Source organism: Neomonachus schauinslandi, chromosome 12, assembly GCF_002201575.2.
Source record: "Neomonachus schauinslandi chromosome 12, ASM220157v2, whole genome shotgun sequence".
NCBI classification, from domain to species: domain Eukaryota; kingdom Metazoa; phylum Chordata; class Mammalia; order Carnivora; family Phocidae; genus Neomonachus; species Neomonachus schauinslandi.
Window position 1 is genome coordinate 63772346 of NC_058414.1, and position 27950 is coordinate 63800295.

The 27950-nt window shown below is 43.1% G+C and overlaps 1 pseudogene; it reads left to right on the plus strand.

The window, feature by feature from the left end:
• Positions 1–4354: 4354 nt before the first annotated feature.
• LOC110589014 lies at positions 4355–4840 on the plus strand (annotated as a pseudogene).
• Positions 4841–27950: the final 23110 nt, after the last annotated feature.

Here is a 27950-nt window from a genome sequence, read left to right on the forward strand (position 1 = left end):
TCATTATGGTGTCAACCCAGAAACTGTATGTTTAAGGTCACAGTGGCATTTTTTCCACAAACTCTCTTACCAATTCCTTCTGTCCTTAGGGAAAGTATCTCTTTAGGCAGAAGTCAGACTCCTCAGTCACCATCTCTCTGAGAATTATTCTCTGAATTGAGGAGACTGAAAAATCTAGTTTTATGTCGACACAATAGTTTTGAAGGCTGCCTCCCTTTCTGTCCAGCCAGCTAAATGTGAGCAACCCCAGACGGTTTGAGTGGTCGAGAAGTACTTTTCAACGTTTCACTTTAAATCAGGATGTGCCGCCGAAGACCCACACAGAATCGTTGCTAAAATAGCTGCCTGCGTGGAAGCCAATTAACAGAGCAAAATCTGGCAGGTGTCCTGGGTGGCAAAACAGGGGCCTGGGTTCTCCTGAGAGATGCTTTCAATCTCTGTCAAGTTCTGGTCTGCGAGAGACATCACGCGCCTACCTCATCCATCAGTAGAGTCTGACAGTGAAGGAGAGAGTGGAGTGAGGGGGCTTTGTGTTCTTTTAGAAACTGGGAATGCGATTTTGTAGTTTGCTCTAATGCCGTGTCTCTCATTCCCCGAGAAGACTGGACATCAGTGAGGTAACAGCTCACATTGCTATGGGAGAAGGTGCCGCTAAAACAAAGCTTGCTTTGTACTGGTGTGGATTCTGGAATCTTCATCTCCCACGTATCTGCTAAGCTTGGGGAAATCCGATTTAAACATTATGGGAACACTGGTAATTACTAGTCTTCTGACCTTGGGAAAAATCATTTAATGTCTTTGGGCTTCCATCGTCTCATCTGAAAGATGGCAACAGAATAAGGCTGGAGCAGAGGATCTTGCAGGTTCTTTATAGATACAGTGCTGAGACCAAAATGGTTTAAATGACACCCAGAGAGTCAGACCCTCTGAAATTCTTTCCCCAGGGGACCAATGACTTGGTGACTCAACACTGAGTCATTTGTCCTTTATAACTTCCCCATCTATCAGTATGAAGTCAGAGAAACATTTCCCAATCGAGAAATACAGTTTGAGCTCCTGGAGAAAATGAGAAGCTTAGTGCTGTGATGTCATTGTGGGGGGCCGTGGATGCCCAAGTGGGGTCAGAGAAGCCAGCAAGGCGCTATGCCAAATAAAGATGCTTACTGCCTACACCGAGGTGTCACAGAGGTCTGTGGTTACATTATCTCATAGCTTTGGGCACAGGTGAAAATTCAGGATAACAAGAGTAGGTGTGCTTAATATATTTAGCCGTGCTATAGAATAACTGTGTCCACTTTACTGAACCAAATTAAACATGAATGGTAAAAAGCTTCTCTGCTTTCAGGGCTTGTGTGAAGCATAATTTAATTGAAGTTTAATTTCACCAAGCAACATGCCCCACTATTTTTTTTCCAGAAAGTGGCAACATCTTTTTAATGGCTTCAATTTGAAATCAATCATGAGAAAAAAAGTGTCCCTTTTATTTTATTTGTTTAATTTAAATTCAATTAGCCACCATATAGTACATCTTTAGTTTTTGGTATAGTGTTCAATGATTCATTAGTTGCATATAACACCCAGTGTTCCTCACATCACGTGCCCTCCTTAGTGCCCATCACTGAGTTTCCCCATCCCCCCACTCACCTCCCTTTCCAAAGCCCTCAGTTTGTTTCTTGGAGTCAAGAGTCTCCTATGGTTTGTCTCCCCTTTTAAAGCAAACAAACATGCAGCTTAAACTTTCTGCCTCCCTTCATTTTGACAACTTTGTACACACATCCACAGAAATGACTTTGCTTTTTCCTTCTGCATGCACGGTATGGAAAGGGGCTACAAGCCTGGGTCTGCTGAGGAAACAGAAAAACAAAAACACTTATAGCACGAAGTAAAGTGATTAGGTACTTCTAGAATCATCTTAGGTGAGCTACAGACCTGCTGGCAACTTCAGTTCTTTTATCATCATCTGAATATATCTCATTTGATATGCAGATCTCCCCGTGTTCCCTACTGCTTTTCAATGCATTTGATTAAAAGGAGATAGCCCCATTTAGGCACCAACCTCCTTGCCTTGGGAATCATGAAAAGCCCATGCCTCATTGCTCTGCAATTGCATTTTTAAAATGCATTATCCACAACAGGGCTGGTCCAGTTAACATTTTAGAAGTGCAGCTCCATGCTTATAGAATGTTAACGTGGACAGCGCCTTGGCTGGTGTAGTGTCATGGTTTTCGGACTGCTCAGGGACCCTCTGAGAGGTTCCCAGGAGGTGTGACTCAGTATTACCATTTCTACACACAAGAGCATATGTCTAGAGAAAACTAAATGTAGTGAAATTGATTACAAGTCCTTGAATTACGTGGAATGAGAGTAGAATATAGATTACCATTAGCCATCGATACACCCACAATGCATATTGTCATTTCCAGAAGGCACATTGTAAAATAATAGAATCGAAGAGGTATGTAACTTCTAAACTAAAAGAGAAGGAAAATGGAATGATAAAATGGCTCAAGCAGTCTGAAGGAAGGCAAGAAAAGAAAGAAAGGGGAATATGAAGAGCTGGGACAAATAGAGAGTGCAGAGGAAGATGGCAGGGTTTTTTAATCCAAATATGTTAGTAACTGTAATAAATGTAAGCAGATTAAATGCTCCAGTTAATCAAAGATTGACAGGCTGGATTTAAAACAAACAACATTCTGTCCTTTACAAAAGACATGCTTAAAACACAAGGACACAGGAAGTGTGAAAGTAAAAGAAGGAATTAAGACATTCAATGCAAACAGTACCAAAAGAATGCTCGTGGGACTGTGTTAACAAAGACTAAATAAACTTTAAGGTATAAAGCATTAGTAGAGTTAAACAAGGACACTGCAAATGATCAATGTTTTAGTTCAATAGGATGATACAATAATTCTAAATTTCTGTGCATTTAACAACATGGCTTCAAATATCTATTTTGCAAAGTGCTCAAAAGTACAAAATAAATAAGCCAACCCCTAGCCTCGTGGGGAATTTTATCACACTTAATTCCAGTAATTGAAGCAAAAATTAGAAATGATCTAGATAATTTGAACAATGTGAATAACACAGAAAGCCCTTTGCCCTAACACCTCAGAGTAATCAGGCTTTTAAAGCACAAGTGAAGCAGTCTTCAAAACTTTTGAAAGACTGAGCACATACAGTCAAATTTGTCTGATCATAATGCAATTATGCCAGAACAATAACAAGAAAGTTACCATATGTTTGGAAATTAGGAAATACACTTCTCGATAACTTACGGTCAAAGAAGAAAGTATATGGAAATTAGAAAACAGTTGCACTGAGTGATAATGAAATTATATGTCAGATGTGTGGGATACAGACAAAATAATATTTAAAAGAGGAAAAATCTAAAGACAATGAACAAATCATCTATTTCATGAAGTTAGAAAAAAAGAATCACCAAAATAAACCTAAAGGAACGCTAAGGAAGGAAATAATGAGTAGGAGTAAAATTAAGGAAATGGAAAATAAGCATGATTCAAAAGATTCAACAAAGGTAGAATTCTGCTCACTGAAAAAATAATAAAAATAAACCTTTGGTGAGCTTGGTCAAAGGGAAAAAAATGAGAAGGCAAAGTAAGCAGTATCTTTTTTTTTTTTTAAGGATGTCACTGTAGGTCCTGGAATCAATAAAGGGATAATAAAAGTATATTATGATTAAGCTTATGCCAAAAAATGGAAAATAGACATGGATGGGACAACTTACCATAATGGACATAAGAAGAAACAGATAATCTGAGTAGTACCATAAAGAAAAAATATGCCTTCACTGTGAAGTTCAACCACCATTTAAGTACAAAGCAACCCCTAATGTTACACACTCTTCAGGAAAGTAGAAAAAGGGTGAATTTTAAAATTACTTTTGAGACTAAAAATACTTAATGCCAAAGTCCTACAAAGACATTACAAAAAGGAAAATTACAAGCCAATTTTTTCATGAAAATAAATACAAAAACTCCAAATAAGATACTAGCAAACCAAATCCAGAAAAATAAAGACTAACACTTGTGACCAGGTTCCATTCATTCCAGGAATGCAAAGTTGGCTTAACACTAGAAAATCATTCAATAACTCATTACACTAATAGATGAAATGATTAAACAAACCATGTATTATCATCTTAATGGAAGCAGGGAAAATGTTTGATAAAATTATTTGACATCCAGGCATATAAAAAAATTTCACAAACTTGAGACAAAAAGAAATTCCTAACTAACTTTAAAGGTTATGTACCCCAAAATCTAATGATGAAACTTTGAGGGTGTTCTCTTTAAAATAAAGAATGAGCAGAACCACCATCTTCTAGTAATTCGCCAAAATGACCAACACAAAGGGAAAGAGGAGAGGTACCCGCTATATGTTCTCTAGACCTTTTAGAAAACATGGAGTTGTTCCTTTGGCCACATACATGTGAATCGGTAAGAAAGGTGATATTGTGGACATCAAGGGAATGGACACTGTTCAAAAAGGAATGCCCCACAAATGTTACCATGGCAAAACTGGAAGAGTCTACAATGTTACTCAGCATGCTGTTGGCATTGTTGTAAACAAACAAGTTAAGGGCAAGATTCTTGCCAAGAGAATTAATGTACGCATTGAGCATATTAAACACTCAAAGAGCCGAGATAGCTTCCTGAAGCGTGTGAAAGAAAATGATCAGAAAAAGAAGGAAGCCAAAGAGAAATGTACTTGGGTTCAACTGAAGCACCAGCCTGCCCCACCCAGAGAAGCACACTTTGTGAGAACTAATGGAAAAGAGCCCGAACTGCTGGAACCCATTCCCTATGAATTTATGGCATGATAAATGTAAAGAAGATAAAAGACCTCAAGACTGTAAAAAATAATAATAATAATAATAAATAAAATAAAATAAAGAATGAGTTAACAATGCTAGCATCATCATTTCTACTCAACCTTGTCCTGAGATCCTAGCCAATGCTGTAAAGCAAGCAAAATAAATAAGATAAAAGATATAAGGATTAATAATGAATGATAAAAACCAATATTATTGATATATATGTGTAGTGCAATATACAAAATAATATATGCAGATAAATTATCAGAATTAATCACAAGGTTTAATAAGGTAACAGGATACAAATTCCATATGCAAAAATCTGTATCATTTCCACATAACAGCAACAAATAAAAAAAATAAACTTTTCAATTATTATTTACAATAGACTTAAAGGATGAAGTTTCCAGGAATAAATTTATAAAAGATGTGTAAATCTCTATGGAGAAATTTTAATATTATTGAGAGATATAATATGTAGAAATATAAAGAAAGAAAGAAATATATCATTATTACTGTTTGGAAGACTGAATACCATAAAATTATCTATTCTTCTCTAATTGATGTACAATATTAATACAGTGACCATCAAAGCTTCACCAGGAGTTTTGTAAAGCCTGACGAGGTACCTCTAAAAATGTATATAGAAATGCAAAGTGCCAAGAATATCCAAGACACTCTTGACCAAGAAGAAAAAAAGGGAAAACCTTGATGAACCAGATAGCAAACCTTATCATAAAGCTATAATAGTAAAGGCTGTGGTATGGTCTCCAGGGTGGACAAATTAGCAAATGGAACAGAAAAAGAGTCCAGAAGAGGATGGCCACATTTGGAAAACTTGATTTCTTTTAGAGGCAGCATTTCAGAGAGATGGGGAAAGGGTGCTCTTTCCAATACATGATACTAGGACAGTTGGGTGTTTACATGGGAGAAAATTCAAATGAAAGCCTAGTGGATTTATGCAAAAGTGGTTCTAGGTGGATTATGGATCTGACTGTGAAGAGAAAACAACCTTAAGGAGATAATGTAGGAGAATATCTTTAAGATCTCTGAATAGGGAAATAGCTCTTAAACAAAACAAAAACCACAGCTCATAAAGGAAAAGAGCAATAAATTTGATTACTTAAAGTTAGAAACTCTGTTCATCGAAAGCCATCATAGGGAGGGTGAAAAGGCAAGCTGTAGACTGGAGAGGATGTTTGTAACACATATAACTGAGCAAGATCAAGTATTTAGAATATATAAAAACTGATGCTAATCAGTAAGAAAAAAACAATGGAAGACAGGCAAATGGGCAAGACTGGACTTCAGGAACGAAGTGATCCAAATAGCCAGTAAACATTTATAATGTTTAATCCCATTAAAAGTCAGGAGAAGGTAAATTAAACCACAAAAGGAAAATAATATGCACCCACCAGACTGGCAAAAATGTAAAACTTTGACAAATATCGAGTACTGGTGAGCACATGGAGCAACAGAAATTCTCATTCTGTTCTAGTGGGTGAGTAATTAGTACAACCATTCCAGAAAATTATGTACCTTTAACTAGTAAACTTAAGGATGCCTATATCCCATGACCTTGAAATTCCATTCCTCAGTACACACGCCACAGAAGAGTGTAATTATATGCACCGTGATATATGTGAAAGAATATTCATAATAGCAGTGATTATAAGAACCCCAGTTGGAGGCAAAGCAAATGCCCACCAACAGTAGAATAAACAGATGATGGTATATTTCACACAGTAGGAAACTTTACAGTAACAAAAATGAAAAAAAAAAAAAAAAAACCACAGCTGCTTACCACAACCCAAAAAAAATCTTTCAAAACATAACATAAAAGTAAAGAAGATTGATACCAAAAGATATTATATATAATTTGATTCATATAAAATTCAAAGCCAACCAAAATTAAACTACTGTGTTTGGGGATGCACACATAGATGATACAATTCTTTTTTTTTTTTTAAAGATTTTATTTATTTATTTGACAGAGAGATAGACAGCACAGGTAGGCAGAGTGGCAGGCAGAGGGAGAGGGAGAAGCTGGCTTCCCGCTGAGCAGGGAGCCCGATGCGGGGCTCGATCCCAGGATCCTGGGATCATGACCTGAGCCGAAGGCAGCCGCTTAGCCGACTGAGCCACCCAGGCGCCCCTAGATGATACAATTCTTAAGCAAAGCAAGAAAACTACTTTTTATAAAAGCTAAGACCGGGGCACCTTTGTGGGGAGGGAAGCGCTATCTTTGAGAGGCGGCATGCAGAAGAGGGATGGACAGCACTCTTATTTCTTGCTCTGGGTGGCACTTACATGTTCTAACTGCTCGTTAAGCTATATATTTATGTTTTGTGCACTTTTGTGAATGTGTGTTATATTTCACAATAAAAGGAGTTTCTAAAACCATCTTTCAAAAAGCCTTTAGAACAGTTATTCTGGAAACAGTGCGGAGAAGGGAACCAGACTGGAAACAGGGAGATAGGTATCAGTTGGGTATCAGTTACACACAAGAAACAGCCAAGACGGCTGAAAGATCCTTCTGGGTTCCTTCTCTATTCAGAGCCAACATGTATCATTAGCATCCAGTAATAGGGATATTGATGCCAACATTTTTCAAAATCTGCGGAAACGTCTTGGCTCCTTCACAGAGCCTTGGGAGTCAGTTCAGCAGAAATCAATATTCATCTTCTGTTCTCCTCTTGCCTTCGAGGGGGCCTGGAGTCCTTAAGCTTTTCTCACTTCTGTATCCTTCCCCAAAGTCTCCTTCTCTTTCTTGTGCCCATCCTTTCTGCCCTTCCTCATCCCTCAGAGCAGAGCAGGTGTATAAGACACCTGCTAAGACGTTACTCCCAGAGCGCAACTGAATGCAACTCCCATTCCCCGGGAGATTTACATGTAAATAAGGAACACTGGAGATGGTGCTGCCCTAACCCCCAAAGAACTAATCCCCACAGGTGTGTGATTTGAGCCCAGAGTAGGGAACTGGGAGAAATAGTTGGGGCCAGCAGCGTGTAACCCGCACATCCCCATAACTCCCTGACTGGCTTTAAGGAGACTGATCAAATGGTCCCAAAAAACCTACCTCACAGAATCACCCAAGGAGTTTAAAAAAAAAAAAAGTAGATTGCTAGATCTCCAGCCCTAGATTTTGTTTCACTGGGCTCTGGGAAAGCCTGGAACTCCATATGAATGGCAAGCACCGCGGGTGACTGTGGTTCTGGGAGATCAGGGCAGCCCTTCCGTGAGTGGGAATTCAGGAGCCCACACACCTCAGGGCTGGAAGTGTGCAGACTCCATCCCCTTGCTTACCTCCATCCAGTTTCCCTGGGTCTGACCTGAGGATAAATGTGTTCTTCTAAGAGTACAACTTCATCACCTTGCAACTCTTCAGGTATCTGGTAGGTAAACTCAGGATAGCTCAAATTTCTTCTTTCCACTCTGGATTAATGGCATTTTTTTCCCCAAGAGGATAGACTTAGTCGAAATTAGTTCTGCATGCATGTAGATATCCAAAAGTCAGCAAGGATGGCCATGTATTTCTTTTTTAAGATTTTTATTCATTTATTTGAGAGAGAGAGAGAGAGAAAGAGAGATTGAAAGAATGAGTGGGAGGAGGGGCAGAGGGAGAAGCAGGCTCCCCGCTGAGCAGGAAGTCTGACACAGGACTCAATCCCAGGACCTGAGATCATGACCTGAGCCGAAGGCAGATGCTTAACCGACTGAGCCACCCAGGCACCCAAGGATGGCCATGTATTTATGTGATGGCTGGACACAAGGAAGGATGTCTCTGAAGAGGTATTTTGGGGGCTCTAAAAATATGTGGGTGTGATATGACAACAAAGCCCTCTAGAACAGACTTTCTTAAACTTATTTGTCTCAGGACCCCTTTATGCTTGTTTATGTGGATTATACTCATTGATATTTACTGCATTAAAAATGAAAATGAAAAAATATTTAATATTTATGAATTCATTTACAAGTAACAATAACAAGCTCATTCCATATTAACATAAATATCTTTTATATGGAAAGTAACTGTACCGTCCCCCAAAAAAATTAGTGAGAAGGGTGACATTGTTTTAACTTTTGCAAATCTCTTTAAGTTTGGCTTAACAGAAGACAGCTGGATTTTCATATCTTCTGCATTCAATCTGTTGCAATATGTTGTTTTGATGGAAACGTATAAAGAAAATCAGGCTTCACACAAATATGTAGTTAGGAAAAAAAAAGGAGTATTTTAATCTGCTTCTGCACTCAATCTGTTGTGCTATTACATGCCACGTAACCTCTGGAAAATTCTACCGTACACATGAGAGAATGAAAATGAAAAAGGCAAATAGCATCCTAGTGCTGCTAGGAAAATAGTTTTGACCTCACACACCATCCCCTGAAAGGTTCTGGAAGACATGGCCTTCCACCCTCCAGGTTCTGGACCACACTTTGAGGACTGTTGTCTTCAAGAAAACCAGTGTTGGCTTGCTTGCCAATAGCACCAGCCATTACCACTGTCTTGGAGGCAAATCAGAAACAGGGTGAGGTGGGCAGGGTAAGGGACCATAGGCACCTGTTTGCAAAGCTGGGTAAGGCACTAATTATAGGCAATTCTGATTGAGGCTTCCAAATAACACCTCAGGAGGGGATTAAACCTGTCTTTGCTGGGGGCTGGGTTCATAGTCTTACAGCATGTTCGGGACTGGGGACAAGTGATTGCTTAGACTGAGGAACAGAATGGTCAATATTCCCCTCAAAAGCTAGGGTATTTGTTGGGGTTCTGAGTGTCAGCAACAAATAGCACTTCCCGTGTGCTCAAAGGGGCTTGCTAAGTGACGCCACCCAGCCCACACTCTTGAGCACCTCATGTGCTGATCCAGCAACCCTGGTCCCCCTTCACTGTTCTCGGTTTTTTCTTTGCACCGTGTTTATCACTTTCCAATATACTGTACGGTGTACTTATCGATTATGTTTATTGTTTATTGCCTGCATATGCCACGAGATAAGGATCTTGTCTATTTTATTCCCTGTTGCATCCTCACGACCAGAACGGTGCCTGAAATAGAGCAGGTGCCAATAAATAATAACAAATAAGAGAAGCTGGGAATGTGACATCTCCATGTGAAAGGAAACATCAGGAATAAAGAAGCAGCCACCACAGTGACTTTCCTCAACTGTTTGTTCTCAAACTGTTTGTGCTCAACTATTAAGCTGTGGTTAGCAGAGTGCGGCCGTACTCAGAGAAGGAGATCAGAAGTTCTGTGGAGACCTTTCTGCTCCTCTTTCCTCAGGCACGGCCCCGGTGCCATCCACTGCATGTAGGCCCTTCATCTCCCTACTGCTTCTCAGCTCCAAGCCCACCCTTCGGCTCTACCTTTAATCCAGGGGCTGGGACTCTGCAAACTGCATTTCCCAGACTCCCTTGGCAGTTGGTTCCTGTTAGGTAAGGTCTGCAGAGGGCAGGACAATGGAAGAAAGAACACAATCTGGGGAGAATGGGGGGCTTTCTTCCTGTCCCAAGCACCAGCCTCACCATCTCCTTAGAGTTATTAGGAACATCCAGGCTGTACTTCTCCTCAGTTGCCTGGAGCTTGGATCCTAGGATGGTCTCCCAGGATGACTCCATCTCTTACTTTTTGCTCCCCCAGTCTTAGGGATGGTAGCAGCTTCTTGTCATTACTCCTGTCTCTACCACTCCTCCTTTTTTCTCTCTCTGTCCTTCTGTCCTCCAACACCTGTGCACCCAATTCCCTGCATTGAGTCCCCTCTGAAATACCTATGGTGGCTCCTCTTGCCTGACTGGATGGCCCCTTACTGGTTATGCTCCTTTGTGGATGCCCCTGGGACCACTGGTGGACAAGTTAGAATTGATCCCCAGAGGGCTTTTATATGGGTCAGAAAATCTTCATTAATTAAATCTACTACATTGCTGGAAATTCATTCTCTATTCCATTTCTCTTTCCTAATTATGTCTTTCAACTTTGTTCAGTATAGCTAGAGTGACCACACATCCAACTTCACCCAAAACAGTCCAGGCTCGTGCCTGTTGTTGTGCTTAATTATTAATAGAGCCTCCTTTCTCTCTCAAAACTACCCTAGTTTGGGTGATAAATTATATGGGCACTCTAAATATGACCATTATATGTTCTACAATGAAATCAAATGATGTTAAAATCCTCAAGCAATAAAATACCAATTATAACATGTTCCAAATTTGAGTATCGACCCCTGCTCATCATGAATTTTCTGGGAAGGAATTAAAGTTCAATGATTAAGTTAAAGTCCAAAGATACTAAAGTCCAAAGGATTTAAAGTCCAAAATCATATTCTCTTCCCTTTCTGATTTAAGCTTCAAAGAAAATTAAAGTCTAAATCTCCTCCCAATTTGATATTCAACTCCTACGTTCTATTTCTCAGTGTTCCAAGGCCATGCACCAAATGTTGGAGTTGAGAGGTCCAAAAAATAGCATCTCTCTTCCCCATGAGAGCTTTGAGCAGATTATAAAGTAAAACAAAGGATGACAGAAGGGAGACTAAAACATCCTTATAACAAATAAATGTGGCTTACGCCTGCAGGCAAGAGAGCCTACTAATAATAAATTCTAGAATGAGACATCCTGGCTGTGGCATATACAGCTGCTCACCAATATCTTTGCAGCCCTGGCTGCACTATATATTTCTCAGCCTCTCTCAGAGGCATCTCTGCTCATATGAGTTTTGGCCAATGGATTGTGAGAAGAGTCACGCACACCCTCCTACCATGATCCAAAAACACTGCCTTTGAATTTTCTCCTGCTTTCCTTCCTACCCCCATCAGCAGACTGATTGGAGAGGACTCTGAGGGCGTAGAAAAGGGAGAAGCCGCTCAATTTCCAGAAGTTGCTTCTTCCAGCCCTTCACTTGCTCTGCCTGATATACCCAGCCAGTTTCTGGAAGCACTGACCCGGGATGGATTTTCCTATGGCAGGGAGTTAGCTGCTTCAGTGAGACAGAGGATCATGAGAAAAAAACAAACAACAAAAAACTTCTGCACCCAGTGGACAGCCGAAGCCCAAGAGAAAGAGAGGGGCTGACATCTTTCCTTTGCTCCCCATCCAGATTCTATTAGCTCTTTTCCAAGATACACACTCCCACCCCCAGGCCCCTTAACAGGTATAAAACAGAGGGCAACCACCTTTGCTTCTCTCTTGAGACTGGCCCATGGGAGCCCAGGCAAATTGTCCTCTGGGCAAAGTTAGATGAAAATTAAAGGAAAAACAATGCTTATTGACCCTCCCTCCCCACCTGCTCCAGATTCCAGGATCCACAAAGGCTTATGCTCAGTAGATATAACAGGAGATTCTTGGCACTTTTTTTTTTTTAAAATGATGGTGGCATTTGCTTACAAGTCATCAGGCTGTTTCTGGGGAAAAATTGTGCTCTCAGCACCTCCAGAGTCCACCTTCCTGGGAACTACCTTTCTTCCACCTTTACTTGAAATGGAAAGAGAAAAACTCAAATCCTCACCATAGCAAGAATATATGCTGGGGTGGGCCCACTTCAGTGTACCTGCCACACCCACAGTCCCTTCTGAGGGACACTGTCCTGCACAGCACTTAACGCTTAGGCCAACATTTGGCCTAGCACCATGTGACCTAGCACCTCCTGGCCAAGCAGATTAGACCAAGGTAGCCCCCCAATCCATGGAGGCTCATCTACAGACTGATCCACAAACTATGGCCAAGAGGCTAAGCCATTTAGTGGGAATTGCAACCCAAAGTTCATGATATTGAACTCTTGTGTGAATTGGATCCCCAATTCACACAAGAGAGGACACAACGGACCATCTCAAGCCCATAAGACAATAACACCCATGAGTAAGGAGAGGAAATTGACTGACAGAGAAAGGACAATGGAACAGGTATGCAGAGAAATGCAAACGGAGACATGAGAAGGGAAGGGGAAAAGAGAGACAGAGACAGAGACAGAGAGAGAGAGACAGAGAAAGAGAGAACACAATTTGGAGGAATCCATCCACAGAGATATCTTGGATCCTGACAGTTGTTCAATTCTCTCCATGTCTATCCTTATAATAACCTCCTTTTTCCTTGACCTGACTTGAGCACATCACAGTGCCTTGTCTGACTAGAACAATTCATTTCCATAATTGTGTTATCAAACTGTGATGAGTGATTCTCTAGAAAACTATGCTCATATGAGCTTCTTCCTCTTCCTTCCTACCTGTCAGATGCCTTGAGCTACAAACTTTGGGAAGAAGCTGTGAATAAATAATAGAGAGTTTGGCAAGACTGGCACTTTGGGGAGAAAGAACAAGACAGGTGAATTTGTGGTATTTTTTAGGCTTCTATGAGGTTTGGAGTTTAGGGTAAAAGTCACCCAAAGGAAAATCTATGCCAGACTAAAGAATTCTCCAGTCCAGACCATGTGAGGAAATGACGAGGTTTCTTCAAGGACATCATGGTGCTGGTAAAAAAAAAAATTAGTTGGCATTTTTTTACTGCTGGGAAGGAGAGAACCAAATCACATCCTCACTGTCATCTTTCAACCCAGGACAGACACTGATCCCTTCCCACTATGGGATTTTGAGGCCTGGGTGAGACCCTTCTAAGTGAAGGTAAAGAGTCTCAAGAGCCCGGAGACATGAGCTGCAGTCACATGGAGCCCAGAACTTCAATCCATTATCAAGACCAACAGATGTCCCCAAGAAAAGGGGCCGTTGTCCTGACAGAGCTGCAAGGGCCAAGAGGCTTAGTGGACAAGCCTCCAAAGCAGGGTGAATGGGAGGAGAGATGTGTGAAGAATTTAGCCCCGAGCCATGCCCTGGAGGGAGTAGCAAAGTGGTAGCTGGGAAGGTTGCAAGATTGGATCCCCAAATGAGACAGGAGATCCTGGCACTTGATGACTCATACTGCACCTTCTGTCCCCATCTTCAGGAAAGGCTTGAGGCTATTTGGGGCCCCAAAGCCAGGAGCTGGAGGGTCAGACAGTAGACCAGATCAGGTCATTTATCCAGAGAATGTAGGTCTGTGGGCAATGCCCACTTGCCAGTAACATTATAGGTCCTACTAGAGAAACACGTCCAAGTCCCCATGATAGCTGTTACAGCTGCAGAGGAGGGCCATCTTTCTTCCTGAAGATTTCCCATTTATCACCCAAGGAGAAATAATGACTATTGATTTTGATCTGGAAATAAGAAAAGGGTCACCAGGGACATTAATGGAACTTCTTCAAGAAGTAATATCTCTTAAGAAATTCTAAAGCAAGTGGCTCCCCCTGCTCAATGGTCTCCTTGTGACATAGTGATCCCAGCCTGTGTTCCAAGATGAGTCCAAAACAGTCTCGCATTCAGTTGAGAGAGTTCATTTATGAAAAGGAGGCACTCGGAAACCTGTGGAATGTATAAACTAATGAGGCACGTCTACTCCAAATGCAGAAAGTTCAGCCAGTTTTACTAAAAACTTTTAATCTTTAAAATTTGTAACTTTGGAAGCTATAATATACTGAATTATCTTAATCCTCACCAAAACAAAGAAGTTAGTGAGGAAATCAAATGAGAGGAAGCTAAAACTGACAGTTCAACTAGCCAACTGGCCAAATAATCTGGTGCACGTACTAGAATGTTATTAAATAAATCCCTGGTGAATTTCCTGTATTAAAGAGCAAGGAGTCAGCAGAAGAAAGGCAAATTTCAGAAGCCCTGGGGGAATGCCAGAAATGAAATTGAGAAGGGGTCTGGAACCCCTTAGCATCCTCTACTGGAAAGCTGGGGAGGGACCAGGGGGCTGCACCCCTCAGCACCCCCAGACGTCACATGAACAATTTCTAGTTAGCTTCTAGGGGCAGGGTTCCATGAAAATGAGTCCGGTGACGACCATGGGAAGAAGACTGCCCATCTTACCACCCTGTGTGGTAGCAGACAGATCTGTTGCCGAGTGACACCCTCTGGCAAATGCAGGGGGGAAAGTGTCCTTCATTAACGGGTGAAGGCAAAAATCAGACAGAGACTGGACAATAAAACAATTCAAGTGAAACAATAAAATAATTCAAGGGGAGAAAATACAGGCCCAGTCATTCACAGCGCTTGAAAGTCATTCTTCTAAAATGCAAATTTGGTGACATCAGATCCTGTTTAAAATCGCTGCCTTTTCCCCAGTCCCACATACCCTGCCTTAGCTCAGACCATAATGAACTAGCGCTGGGATGATTGCAGTAGTCTAACCACCCTCAGCCTTACCTTGCCCCCTCCCCATGTGCTGCTTTCTGGAATCACGCTTTGAACCTTTCTTAGGTTCAGAGGAGAGAGGCATCACAGAACTGGCAGGGCTGAGCGTATGGTATATTCGTTGACAGGCAACAGGAAACAACATCTTTCTGAACCCGAACTCATGATTTGTGCCAAGTGCTGCGCTAGGTACTTTCTTATGCTTCATTTCATTTAATTTCATTGCCGCATCCCCTCCTGAGGCAAATGTCAGTATCTGCATTTTGCAGACAAGGAAAATAAGACGCGGGAAAGGTACTCAAAATGCCAAAGCCACATAGCCATTAAGTGGGACACAGATTCTGAACTTAGTCTTCCTGACATCCTGTCTCATGGCGGGGGCCAGCAGCAGCCTTTCCCTGCCCTCCCCTGCCCTCCACTTGCTGTTGGCTCCTCAAAGCCCCAGTGCAACACTAATTGATCCTGCCCCCCACATCCCTTCCCAGATCCGCCGTGGTCTATGCGCTAACCAACCCTCACCGTCACCTTCTGTCCTACCCATGCTCCCCCCTTTCATCTCCCCCTCCCCATCCATCCTCCCAGACCCCAGAGTTTACTACTGCTTCACCCCCCTTTTCCTGAGAAAAGATTAATAGACCCATGTCCCTGTCCCACAGTATTTCTGAGGAAGGAGGTGGGCCCAGGCAGGGGCTGTGTGAACAATGGCTATTATGATAGGACTTGGGGCTGCGCAAAGCGTGGCCTGCTCACAATGCCTTGCATTTTGTCTGGCTGGCTCCTGCTATTGAAATCCTGTAACACCCAGCGATAAAGAGCCATTGTGCTTCTTTGCCAAACAGAACTGGGCCATCATTCCAAAAGCAGCTAGGATGCGAGGTTCACCCTGTTATTCAGCCTTTGCAACGCCACCGTCCCCTCTCGTCCTTACTCTCCCCCAACAGAGCAGCCAGGGGGCGCCACAGCCAGAGGTCTCCATTGCCCCTTGGAGAACGGCTTGTGTTCTTCCCTTCAACTTGGGGTCTCCAGACCAATCCAGGCTGGAGGACAGACTGGGAATAAAGCTGCAAGGCCAGGTCTCAGTGGCTTGCTTGCCCTTGCAGCCTGTGATCTCATCCCTCAAATCAGACCCTGGAGCGTAGGGCAGCAATGCTCTTTGAAGGAAGTTCCCCCTTAGGACCATGAGAGACTATGGGCTCTGAGAAACAAACTGAGGGTTCTAGAGGGGAGGGGGTAGGATGGGTTAGCCTGGTGATGGGTATTGAGGAGGGCACGTTCTGCATGGAGCACTGGGTGTTATACGCAAACAATGAATCATGGAACACTACATCAAAAACTAATGATGTACAGTATGGTGATTAACATAACATAATAAAATTTTTTAAAAAAGAGAAGAAGCTCCCCCTTAGGACAGGGCTTCTCGAACTCCAGTGTGTACAGGCATCGCCTGGGATCCTGTGAAAAGACAGGTTTGGATTCAGCCTGAGATTCTGCCTCTAGGTCTGGGGCCCCGTTTCCACCAGCAAGGCTGAGAGGCTTGCTCGGCCCCAGCGGGGAGGTGAGAGCGGACATCCCCAGGGGTGTGTGTGCCCCTCCTGTGTGGGAGCCTCTCAGCTGCAGGGAGCGGGGAAGCCGGTTGTCCTCACACCAGAACCCCGGCTGGAGCCGCAGGGGCCAGCCGTGGCGAAGGAGTTGAAGAGGATGAAAGAAATAATCAGAGCCGCTCACAGGGGGAGAAAACGGGGGGGGGGGTGGGGGGAGTAGTCAGAAGGTGAAAAACGGGGGGGGGGGGTGAACTCTATGTGGTATGAGGAGTTCCCCCAAACCAGCTCACACATAGGAAGACCCAGGCCTTATCCACTACGACCCATCTTTCTTTCCCGGGCGGGGGGCTCCTTTCCATGTCAACGCCAGGAGGCCGGCTCTGCCATTCCCTCAGGGAGAAAACCCGGGAGGAGCTCGGTCAGCCCCCTTCCCACGGGCCGCAGCGCCCCCCCCGCCCCCCCCCCCCCCCCGCCCCCGGCGCCCCCCCGGCCTGCCTACCGCAGCTCCTGGTCCCCGGGGGCTCCGAAAAAGGGTCCCAGCAGGCCAGGCTGTGTCCGAATCACCGGGGAGGCCCCCCAGAACGCCGAGTTCTAAACCTAGACCTTCTGCGCGGTAGCATATGGGGAAGAGCCCAAGGATCCCCGAACACGGCGATTGTGAAGACGCCAAACTTGGAGTAAAGTACGATTGCCACCAAATGCTGCTACTATGTGTTAGAAAGGATGTTAACAAAAGGCATTTAGATGCCAGTATTATGAACAGTATAACTCCAGTTATGTGTGTATGTATCTATATATATACTTTGTAGTATGTAATAAATAGTATAACGTGAATTTTGTAAATACACACACAGATACATAGATACTAGGTGGTGGGGTGATAGGATTTTCTTTTTATGCCTTTCTCAATTCTCTAGGTTTTCTACAAGAAACACGTATTTCTTTCGTAATGAATATGTGCTTTTGTGAATGCTGGGGAGCAGATTGTGACATATTCGGTGTGGGTTTCCTACAACTGGAGCCTCCCAGAGAGGTGTGCTGTTCCTTCCTTCCTTCTGGAGGGAGTTCACAGATGTCTGCTTCAGTGTACTCTTTTTGTCCGGACTGGTGGACGGCCTGGCTGGCTTTTGTAAATGAACAAACACTCATTTCACTGCATTAAATAAATATATCGACTTTTTTGTTTTTAACAGGAGTTAAGGAGGAGGTCAGGGACCGGCGCCTGCATTCAGGACAGGGCTCCAGTCAGCGGGAAATGGCAGGACTGGGCAGGGAAACTGAGGCTAACATCAGCATGCCAATGCAGCATGGCAGTGCAGCTGGGGCTATGGGGAAGCTCCCGGGCTCCCCAAGACCCTCCGATGCCAGAGCCAGCTCTGCCGTTGTTCATACTGGGACGGGAAGTGGGAGGATCCGGCTTGAGCCCAGCTCGACTACTTCCTGGCTGTGTTTAACATCAGGTGCCCAAGTGAAATACTTTTCCTTTCATTTTCCCACCTGCAAAACGGGAATAGGAAAACCCACCTCCAAGTCCCGGTGATGGTGATGAAAACTTAAGAGAAGCCCCGTGTGGCACGTGGCCCACAGACGGCCCTCGTGGAACGCCCCTTCCCTGCCTTCAAGATGGGCTTACGTAGTGGGAGGGCAGGAGGAGGGCTTCCCTGGGAGAACCTGGGAAAAGGACCCAACAAAGCCCAGAGAAAGGACAAGGGTTGCCATGGCCTTGTTTCTGCACCACCGTCCTGGGGAAGGCTCACGCAGCACAGAGAGCATTGTAGAGGGCCTTCCCTCATCACACTTCTGCTCTCACACCCAGAAGATGGGGGCAACCTCGGGCTCCCTTGTCCCTACGTGTCTGACAGATAGCACTATTGTCTAGAGAGAATAGGCAGCTGGGGTCAGGGAGGCCTTGAAGCAGCACGCTTTCGTCCCAGTGCTCATCTCACCACTTACAAGCTGGGCAAGGGACTTCATTGTTGTGTGCCTCAGTTTCCCCATTTGTAAAATGAGGCTAAATAACACCTTCTCCAGAAGGCTGCCGTGTCCCTGGCACAGAACTCAATGTAGGTACTCAACAAAATATTTTCTTTCCTGACTCCTTTACTGGAAATTCCTGCAGATCCGATTCTAGTTAAGTCTCCAGGGCATTAAATAATATCTCTTCCACTTATTTCTGAGGGGTATAGACATTCTTCACTGTATAAGCATGAAATGCATGAACCTTTCCCTGGCCAAGCCCCAGCCTTGTGAGGATCCTCGAGGCCGGGTCCCCAGGCTCTGAGCCCACTGTCCAGGCAGCCTCTGCCATGGGTGTCCTCTCAGAACATGGGAGGGGGCTCTCTTGTTTTCCTTTCTCTAACACAGGCACCCACCCCCACCCAGAGCATTTGGTTCTGGTGTCTGTTTCTATGTTAAAATGTACTCAGGATTTGTGTTAATCAAGTCTGATAAGACGTAGAAACAGATATGACTGTCATAAAGGAGGAAGTCTATACTCACAGATTCCAAGAAACAGCAGACACACCACACCATGCAGGACCACACAGAGAAGCAGCAGGGTCAGTCAGGAGGCGAAAGAAATGAGAGGGGAGAGCACAGCCCAGAGTGCTTACTGGGGTTTTCCCAGGACAGAAGGTGCAAGGTAAGGTAGGCACAAGGCCCTGAGTAGCTTAGGGTTTGATAGTTTGAATAACCTCAGCAGGCTCTAGGCTATGGGGGTGGTCCCTAGTTGTCCTTAGAACTTGGCCCTGGGGTGGTTTAGGGCAAGGGGAATACTGGCTTGGTGTGGAGAGTTTGATGAAGGTGATGGTTGAGGGTGTGGGCTCCAGACGTGTTGGTTTGTGTACCAAAGATGCACCCTCAGGGGAAGTCATCTGCTCCCTGGAGGAATTAGCTAGCCCAGGGAGGGGCAGTCTCTCCGGAATGAGGCCCTAAATGCTAGAGCAGAAAGAATACAGAACATTTCAAAAATATAAGCAATACAGAAAAAATATTAAATACAGCAAATCAACCCCCAAAAATGCTACTCAGGTCTTCAAATGACACAGAGCAAAATCGATTGCAGGGTAAGAAGTCTTGTGTGTTCTGGACAATCTTGTGAGGTGGACGCTGACTTCAATGCTCTTCTACCTTCCTTTTTACAGGATGATTATTGTAATTTTAACACCAGCTTTTACAAAGCACCTCCTCTTACACGTTTTACTTCATTTAATTTGCATAACTATTCTATGAGATAAACATTTGGTTCCCATTTGATTCATAAAGAAACAACCTGCAGGGGTGTTTGGGAGTCAGAGGAGTGAAAAATAAGAGGCAAGCTAACATGTGTGAAGCTCTGCTAAAGGGAGGGTGGCATTATCCTCATTTTGCGGGTGGGTGATTCAGAGGCTCAGAGAAGATAAGTGAGCCTGTCATAGCTGGAAGCTGATGTGTGTCTGGGTTGGGCATTGAAACCACATTGGTTTGATCTAAAAACCCATGTCCTTCTGACTATATTCATTGACTCAGCCAATAGTTTTGAACTCCTATATGTTCCAGACACTGTTCTGGTTGCTGGAGATAGAAAGCTGAGCAAAATAAGCATGTTCCCTACTCTTGGGGAGCTCTCAGAGTAGGGGGAAAGATATTAACCAGTTAATCACCAAAGAAAGTATAAAATTGGAACGGTGCTAAATGCTTTGAGAGAACACTTTCTTGGCACTGTTCGACCATCTTCAAAACTGGGAGCCAGAGGCCAGGATCAATTTTACCCACCGTGCAGCCTAGGCTGGGTGCTGAAGCTGTTCCCTTGATAATAATCCCTGCAGGGCACCAGGGGGGTGCAGCCCTCCTTCATAAAGGCCACTGCTTGACCCTTCACTGCTCACCTTCTCCTCGTCCAGGCTACCAGTCTTATGGCCATTCCAACCAGATTTCAACAATATCAGAAGCCATGGCAGAGAAGAGCCCCAAAAAAGCTTTCCTTCCTCAGGAAGGAGCGACAGTCTTGTTACCAATACCAAGATTCAAAGATTCTTCACGTCTCTTCTTCAATTGTGCCTGAGGGGGTGTGAAGGGAAGATTTTTTTGAAGGGGGGAAGTTGCTAGAAAGTTCCCTTGCACTTCGGGGGGAGCACAGGAAGAGACTGATGTCTGGACATGGCCAGAGCCCACTGAGCCACCAAGTCAGCTGTCCCTGAAGCTGCCTACCTCACCACCTCCTGGTTCCTGAGGTAATAAAGTCCCTGTTTAAACCAGCTTGAGATGGGGTTTCTGTTTCTTACAGGCCAACATATTTTAACTGAAGCATAAGAATAAGTTTTATTTTTAGTATCATGAAGATTATTTGCAACCTCACGGAAGCAAAGTTTTTGATGTCTTGTACCTGGATCAAAGATATCTTTTTAAGTAAGTGTTTTATTGAAATGCAGCATTCATAAAAATGTGTGCCAATCCCAGGGGTATAGTTTGATGAATTATGATACTGGGAACACACCGTGCAACCACCTGGGTTGGACCCGGAAGAATGGGGAAAATGTGGAGAAACAGAAGTCAAAGGCCAGCCAGGCATGTTAGGAGAGAGGAGCAACACGAATCAAAGTCCCAATGTAGGACCTTATGAGGTGGACTGGAGAGGATGTGAGAATCCAGGCTTGACAAACGTGGGTCAATAAGATAAAGAAAGAATGTCCATTCAGATTCATTCATTATGTGAGTTCTACCAGGACCTTTCCTGCTTATGGACCCAACAACCAGAGGGGCTAGATGCCTATTAGGAGTATAATGAGGAGGAATCCAAGAAGCACCAAATCTAAAGTGAAGAGCAATGTAGAAAAACACGGTTAGTAAGCCACATATATTTCCTTGCTCTGTCAGCTGAGGGGGACCAGAAGCAATGACACACTAGTGGCAACAAGCACATAGTGACTTCTAATACCAACCTCTAATTAAAAAAACAAAAAGCCAGAAGATGGCGGAGGAGTGGGAGACCTGGATTTCGTCTGGTCTCAGGAATTGAGCTGGATAGGGATCAAACCAATCTGAACACCTACGAACTCAACAGGAGATCAAAGAAAAGAAGAGCAACAACTCTCTCATCAGAAAAGCGACCACTTTCTGGAAGGTAGGACGTGCGGAGAAGTGAATCCGAGGCGATATTCGGGAGGATAGACGGCGGGGGAGGGGCCTCCGGCGGCCGCTTCTGGCAAGTGATAGAGCCGCGGAGCACAAAATCGGAACTTTTAAAAGTCTGCTCCGCCGAGGGACGTCACTCTGGTGGCTAAGCAGGGGGTGGAACCCTCCGGGACAGTGTGGTCTCAGGGCCCTCGGGGTCACAGAAAGACCGGGGGTGCCTGAGTGCGGCAGAGCTCCCAGGTATCGGAGCAGGGAAGCCGGCTGCAGAGACAGAGCCCAGGCGCGGGCTCTCGGCTCGGGGTTGCCATAAACCGTGATCCGCGGCACAGTCGGGCCCCTGCTCCTCCAGCAGGGACCCAACAAGCGGCAGATCCGGGGAGACTCACCTTCCTCCCCCGGGAGGAGCCGCGCGGGAGTGCACCGCAGGGATCTGCTGGGTTTGGAGACTCCACCCGGGGTCGGGTGCCAGAGATAGAAACGCGCGGTCACAGGCCGGGTGAGCACGGAGTGCGGCTGGAGACCGGGGAGACGGGAGTGACTGACGGCTTTTCTCTGGGGGCTCACTGAGAAGCGGGGCCCCGAGTTCTTGGCTCCTCCGGGGCGGAGATTGGGAGGCCGCCATTTTCACTCTCCGCCTCCAAAGCTGTACGGAAAGTTCGCAGGGAACAAAAGCCCCGGAGAGCAAACCTGAGCAGATTACTTAGCCGGGAGGGGGCAAGGGCGGGGCAATTCCGCCTCCGGCAGAGACATTTGGAAACCACGGCAACAGGCCCCTCCCCAGAAGATCAGCGAGAACAGCCAGCCAAGACCAAGTTTACCGATCAATGAGAACGGCAGAACTCCAGCGCTAGGGGAATACTGCACATAGAATTCATGGCTTTTTTACCATGATTCTTTAGTCTTTCAAAGTTAATTTTTTTTTAACTTTTTTTTTTGAATTTTTCTTTTTCCCTTTTTCAACCAACATCTTATCAATCCCTTTTTTAAAAAACATTTTTATTTTTCATTTTTAGAGTCATATTCTATCCCTTCATAGTAGTTACCCATATTTTTGGCATATATATATAAGTTGTTCTCTCTTTAAAATTTTGAGATAGTTTCTTCTAACAGATCAAAATATACCCTAAATCTCTAGTGTATGGTTTTTTCCTACTCCCCTGCCTGATCACATTCTCTCCCTTTTTTTTCTTTTTTTTTTTAAATCCTCTTCTTTCTTTTTTCAAACAACTTCTTATCAATTCCTTTTATAAAATTTTTTATAATTTCCATCTTTACAGTCATATTCCATCCCTTCATCATATCAACCCTTATTTTTGTACATATATAAGTTTTTCTTTCTTTAAAATTTTGGGAGGCACTTTCTTCTAACAGACCAAAATACACCCAAAATCTAGTGTGTGGCACTGATCTATATACCAGCCTGATCATATTTGATCACATTCTGTTTTTGTTTTGTTTTGTTTTGTTCTGTTTTTGTTTTTTTATCTTTATCTTTTTCTTTTTCTTTTTTTTTTTCTTTTTCTTTTTTCTCTCTTTCCCTTTCTTTTCCCACTGCTTCAGGTCTTTTCTGATTTGTTTAGAGGATATTTTCTGGGGATGTTGTTACCCTGCTAGCATTTTGTTCTCTCATTAATCTATTCTCCTCTGCACAAAATGACAAGACGGAAAAAATCACCTCAACAAAAAGAACAAGAGGTAGTACTGACTGCCAGGGACCTACTCAATATAGACATTAGTACAATGTCAGATCTAGAGTTCAGAATCATCACTTTAAAGATACTAGCTGGGCTTGAAAAAAGCATGGAAGTTATTAGAGAAACCCTTTCTGGAGAAGTAAAAGAACTAAAATCTAACCAAGTAGAAATCAAAAAGGCTATTAATGAGATGCAATCAAATATGGGGGCACTAACTGCTAGGATAAATGAGGCAGAAGAGAGAATCAGTGATATAGAAGACCAAATGATGGAAAATAAAGAAGCTGAGAAAAAGAGAGATAAACAACTACTGGATCACGAGGGCAGAATTCGAGAGATAAGCGATACCATAAGACGAAACAACATTAGAATAATTGGGATCCCAGAAGGAGAAGAAAGAGAGAGAGGGGCAGAAGGTATAATGCAGCAAATTATAGCAGAGAACTTCCCTAATTTGGGGAAGGAAACAGGCATCAAAATCCAGGAAGCACAGAGAACCCCTCTCAAAATCAATAAAAATAGGTCAACACCCCGACATCTAATAGTAAAACTTACGAGTCTCAGAGATAAAGAGAAAATCCTGAAAGCAGCTCGGGAGAAGAGATATGTAACCTACAAGGGTAGAAACATTAGATTGGCAACAGACCTATCCACAGAGACCTGGCAGGCCAGAAAGGACTGGCAGGATATATTCAGAGCACTAAACGAGAAAAATATGCAGCCAAGAATACTATATCCAGCTAGGCTGTCATTGGAAATTGAAGGAGAGATAAAAAGCTTCCAGGACAAACAAAAACTAAAGGAATTTGCAAACACAAAACCAGCCCTACAAGAAATCTTGAAAGGGGTCCTCTAAGCAAAGAGAGACCCTAAAAGCAACATAGACCAGAAAGGAACACAGACAATATACAGTAACAGTCACCTTACAGGCAATACAATGGCACTAAATTCATATCTTTCAATAGTTACCCTGAATGTAAATGGGCTAAATGCCCCAATCAAAAGACACAGGCTATCAGATTGGATTAAAAAACAAGACCCATCGATATGCTGTCTGCAAGACACTCATTTTAGACCCAAAGACACCCCCAGATTGAAAGTGAGGGGGTGGAAAACCATTTACCATGCTAATGGACACCAAAAGAAAGCTGGGGTGGCAATCCTTATATCAGACAAATTAGATTTTAAACCAAAGACTGTAATAAGAGATGAGGAAGGACACTATATCCTACTTAAAGGGTCTATCCAACAAGAAGATCTAACAATTATAAATATCTATGCCCCTAACATGGGAGCAGCCAATTATATAAGGCAATTAATAACAAAAGCAAAGAAACACATCGACAACAATACAATAATAGTGGGGGACTTTAACACCCCCCTCACTGAAATGGACAGATCATCTAAGCAAAAGATCAACAAGGAAATAAAGACTTTAAATGACACACTGGACCAAATGGACTTCACAGACATATTCAGAACATTCCATCCCAAAGCAACGGAATACACATTCTTCTCTAGTGCCCATGGAACATTCTTCAGAATAGATCACATCCTAGGTCATAAATCAGGTCTCAACCAGTACCAAAAGATTGGGATCATTCCCTGCCTATTTTCAGACCACAATGCTTTGAAACTAGAACTCAATCACAAGAGGAAAGTCAGAAAGAACTCAAATACATGGAGGCTAAAGAGCATCCTACTGAAGAATGAATGGGTCAACCAGGAAATTAAAGAAGAATTAAAAAAATTCATGGAAACCAATGAAAATGAAAACACAACTATTCAAAATCTTTGGGATGCAACAAGGGCAGTCCTAAGAGGAAAGTATATAGCAATACAAGCCTTTCTCAAGAAACAAGAAAGGTCTCAAGTACACAACCGAACCCTACACCTAAAGGAGCTGGAGAAAGAACAGCAAGTAAAGCCTACACCCAGCAGGAGAAGAGAAATAATCAAGATCAGAGCAGAAATCAATGAAATAGAAACTAAAAGAACAGTAGAACAGATCAATGAAACTAGCAGCTGGTTCTTTGAAAGAATTAACAAGATTGATAAACCCCTGGCCAGACTTATCAAAAAGAAAAGAGAAATGACCCAAATCAACAAAATCATGAGTGAAAGAGGAGAGATCACAACCAACACCAAAGAAATACAAACAATTATAAGAACATAGTATGAGCAACTCTATGCCAGCAAATTAGATAACCTGGAAGAAATGGATGCATTCCTAGAGATGTATCAGCTACCAAAACTGAACCAGGAAGAAATAGAAAACCTGAACAGACCTATAACCACTAAGGAAATTGAAGCAGTCATCAAAAATCTCCCAAAAAACCAAAGCCCGGGGCCAGATGGCTTCCCAGGGGAATTCTACCAAACATTTAAAGAAGAATTAATACCTATTCTTCTGAAACTGTTCCAAAAAATAGAACTGGAAGGAAAACTTCCAAACTCATTTTATGAGGCCAGCATTACCTTGATCCCAAAACCAGACAAAGACCCCATCAAAAAGGAGAATTACAGACCAATATCCCTGATGAACATGAATGCAAAAATTTTCACCAAAATACTAGCCAATAGGATCCAACAGTACATTAAAAGGATTATTCACCACTACCAAGTGGGATTTATCCCTGGGCTGCAAGGTTGGTTCAACATCCGCAAATCAATCAACATGATACAATACATTAACCAAAGAAAGAACAAGAATCATATGATCCTCTCAATAGATGCAGAAAAAGCATTTGACAAAGTACAGCATCCTTTCTTGATCAAAAATCTTCAGAGTATAGGCATAGAGGGTACATACCTCAATATCATAAAAGCCATCTATGAAAAACCTACAGCGAATATCATTCTCCATGGGGAAAAACTGAGAGCTCTCCCCCTAAGGTCAGGAACGCAGCAGGGATGTCCACTATCACCACTGCTATTCAACATAGTATTGGAAGTCCTAGCCACAGCAATCAGACAAGAAAAAGAAATAAAAGGCATCCAAATCGGCAGAGAAGAAGTCAAACTCTTACTCTTTGCAGATGATATGATACTTTATGTGGAAAACCCCAAAGACTCCACCCCAAAACTTCTAGAACCCATACAGGAATTCAGTAAAGTGGCAGGATATAAAATCAATGCACAGAAGTCAGTGGCATTCCTATACACCAACAACAGGACAGAAGAAAGAGAAATTAAGGAGTCGATCCCATTTACAATTGCACCCAAAACCATAAGATACCTAGGAATAAATCTAACCAAAGAGACAAAGGATCTGTACTCAGAAAACTATAAAATACTCATGAAAGAAATTGAGGAAGACACAAAGAAATGGAAAAACGTTCCATGCTCATGGATTGGAAGAACAAATATTGTGAAGATGTCAATGCTACCTAGAGCAATCTACACATTCAATGCAATCCCCATCAAAAGACCATCCACTTTTTTCAAAGAAATGGAACAAATAATCCTAAAATTTGTATGGAACCAGTAAAGACCCCGCATAGCCAGAGGAATGTTGAAAAAGAAAAGCAAAGCTGGCGGCATCACAATTCCGGACTTCAAGCTATATTACAAAGCTGTAATCATCAAGACAGTATGGTAGTGGCACAAAAACAGGCACATAAATCAATGGAACAGAATAGAGAGCCCAGAAATGGACCCTCAACTCTATGGTCAACTCATCTTTGACAAAGCAGGAAAGAATGTCCAATGGAAAAAAGACAGTCTCTTCAACAAATGGTGTTGGGAAAATTGGATAGCCACATGCAGAAGAATGAAACTGGACCATTTCCTTACACCACACACAAAAATAGACTCCAAATGGTTGAAAGACCTCAATGTGAGACAGGAGTCCATCAACATCCTAAAGGAGAACACAGGCAGCAACCTCTTTGACCTCAGCCGCAGCAACTTCTTCCTAGAAACATCACCAAAGGCAAGGGAAGCAAGGGCAAAAATGAACTATTGGGACTTCATCAAGATAAAAAGCTTTTGCAAAGCAAAGGAAACAGTCAACAAAACCAAAAGACAACCGACAGAATGGGAGAAGATATTTGCAAATGACATATCAGATAAAGGGCTAGTATCCAAAATCTATAAAGAACTCATCAAACTCAACACCCAAAGAACAAGTAATCCAATCAAGCAATGGGCAGAAGACATGAACAGACATTTTTCCAAAGAAGACATCCAAATGGCCAACTGACACATGAAAAAATGCTCAACATCACTTGGCATTAAGGAAATCCAAATGAAAACCTCAATGAGATACCACCTCACACCAGTCAGAATGGCTAAAATTAACAAGTCAGGAAATGACAGATGTTGGCAGGGATGCGGAGAAAGGGGAACCCTCCTACACTGTTGGTGGGAATGCAAGCTGGTGTAGTCACTCTGGAAAACAGTATGGAGGTTCCTCAAAAAGTTGAAAATAGAGCTACCATATGATCCAGCAATTGCACTGCTGGGTATTTACCCCAAAGATACAAAAGTAGGGATCCGAAAGGGTACGTGCACCCTGATGTTTATAGCAGCAATGTCCACAGTGGCCAAACTGTGGA